Below are 2,029 nucleotides of genomic sequence, written 5' to 3'. Positions count from 1 at the left end.
TCCCCCTCGCCGCATTTCTCCCCATCCTTCCTCATTGATGACTCGCTTGAACTGTGGATATCCACACTCCGACCTGTGCGTCCTCTGTTTCATCCAACTCGTCGCAATACTCGTTAGTGACGTTCACTGCGCAGGCTCTCAGTCTGAGCTTTCCGCACCTTGAACTCTCCCAAATGTTCGTCACCACATGAATCAGTCCAATGCTGTAGCCAGTTTAAAGGCATCACCCCTTATACATCTCATTTGAGGTTATTTCCGAAACTGATGGTATTCTCATACAAACAATTCGTGGTGATTGGTGACACAGGATAACCGTGAATAGAAAAGGTTATTGGTTAACTTTTCTTCATCACTTCCGGGATGGAGTCACCGTTATCTTGTCCTCAATTCATTTCATCTGACGTAAGGGATTGAGGGAATAGCAACAAGTCAAGCGGGTCAAAATGAGTTTTTGGGTGACACACGGGTTGCCCAATTGCACGGCAATCAGTCAGTCCTGCTGAATTTTAGCAAGCGACGATTATTCGATTCAATGGAGCTTGGGAGGATCGAACCCACGGTCTGCTGGAGTGCGGAAATTCTGATGTAGTCTAGCTGGTTAGGATTCGTGACATTCACCCACGTGACCGGAGTTCAAGTCCCCGCATCGGAATTTACTTGTAATGATTGAATCTATGGAATCGGCTCGATACATTTTACAATTCCAGTGTTCAGCCAATAGATACACAGCCAATCTTGAGAGCGGGAGAGGGAGGAATTGCTCTGTGGGTTCGCATCATTGGTCTAGTGGTAGAATACAACGTTGCCATCGTTGTGACCCGAGTTCGATTCTCGGATGATGCAGATTTTCGTTGGCCCTTTCCGATCCTTGCACAATGTTTCCGAGCGCATCATGTTGAACGCGGAGTTTGACTGATCTCCGCTAGGCTAGGTGTGCTGAGCCTTTCGGTTTGCTGATAAGTTCACAGTGAACAACCTTGTCCATGGGGCGTGGGGCATAGAATTCGAAATGGTGTTGGAAGGTGAGTGACCACGACAAAGGGTCGCCACTAGCATTCACCTTTCGGCTGCAGCCCAGCGGGAGGACCTGATATTTACCTTGAGCCAGATGGCTACGGTGGTATGTATAAATTGAAATTGTGGTCGTGTTGGTTGCATAAACTTCCTGCCGCGCCACTTGATTCCGAATCCTAACCTGTGCTTCGTATGATCATGGTGTGTACCCGCTGGGTAGCGATTTCCATTACTAGGAGCCTCTCATCCGCTGAAGGGATAGAAAGTGCTTAGAATACTGAGCAGCATAAAGGCAATCCGTACTTGTAACGAGAGAATCCTCGTTCCAAGTGCGGATCAGTGATTCTCACGCGCATTCGATTCCCCCTCGCCGCATTTCTCCCCATCCTTCCTCATTGATGACTCGCTTGAACTGTGGATATCCACACTCCGACCTGTGCGTCCTCTGTTTCATCCAACTCGTCGCAATACTCGTTAGTGACGTTCACTGCGCAGGCTCTCAGTCTGAGCTTTCCGCACCTTGAACTCTCCCAAATGTTCGTCACCACATGAATCAGTCCAATGCTGTAGCCAGTTTAAAGGCATCACCCCTTATACATCTCATTTGAGGTTATTTCCGAAACTGATGGTATTCTCATACAAACAATTCGTGGTGATTGGTGACACAGGATAACCGTGAATAGAAAAGGTTATTGGTTAACTTTTCTTCATCACTTCCGGGATGGAGTCACCGTTATCTTGTCCTCAATTCATTTCATCTGACGTAAGGGATTGAGGGAATAGCAACAAGTCAAGCGGGTCAAAATGAGTTTTTGGGTGACACACGGGTTGCCCAATTGCACGGCAATCAGTCAGTCCTGCTGAATTTTAGCAAGCGACGATTATTCGATTCAATGGAGCTTGGGAGGATCGAACCCACGGTCTGCTGGAGTGCGGAAATTCTGATGTAGTCTAGCTGGTTAGGATTCGTGACATTCACCCACGTGACCGGAGTTCAAGTCCCCGCATCGGAATT

At 47.8% G+C, this 2,029-nt stretch overlaps 3 non-coding genes across 3 annotated transcripts; all 3 read left to right on the top strand.

Moving 5' to 3' along the window:
* Window positions 1-579: 579 nt before the first annotated feature.
* Pmar_PMAR028549 lies at window positions 580-652 on the top strand. Its single transcript has one exon. It is a non-coding gene; the product is annotated as a tRNA-Glu (tRNA).
* A 120-nt stretch (window positions 653-772) lies between these two features.
* Pmar_PMAR028548 lies at window positions 773-843 on the top strand. The gene has a single exon. It is a non-coding gene; the product is annotated as a tRNA-Gly (tRNA).
* A 1,111-nt stretch (window positions 844-1,954) lies between these two features.
* Pmar_PMAR028547 lies at window positions 1,955-2,027 on the top strand. Its single transcript has one exon. It is a non-coding gene; the product is annotated as a tRNA-Glu (tRNA).
* The last annotated feature ends 2 nt before the right edge of the window (window positions 2,028-2,029 follow it).

Source organism: Perkinsus marinus (genome assembly GCF_000006405.1).
Source record: "Perkinsus marinus ATCC 50983 genomic scaffold scf_1104296964100, whole genome shotgun sequence".
Classification (NCBI taxonomy): domain Eukaryota; phylum Perkinsozoa; order Perkinsida; family Perkinsidae; genus Perkinsus; species Perkinsus marinus.
Note: the sequence above shows the minus strand (reverse complement) of the source record. Positions and strands in the feature narration are given on the sequence as shown.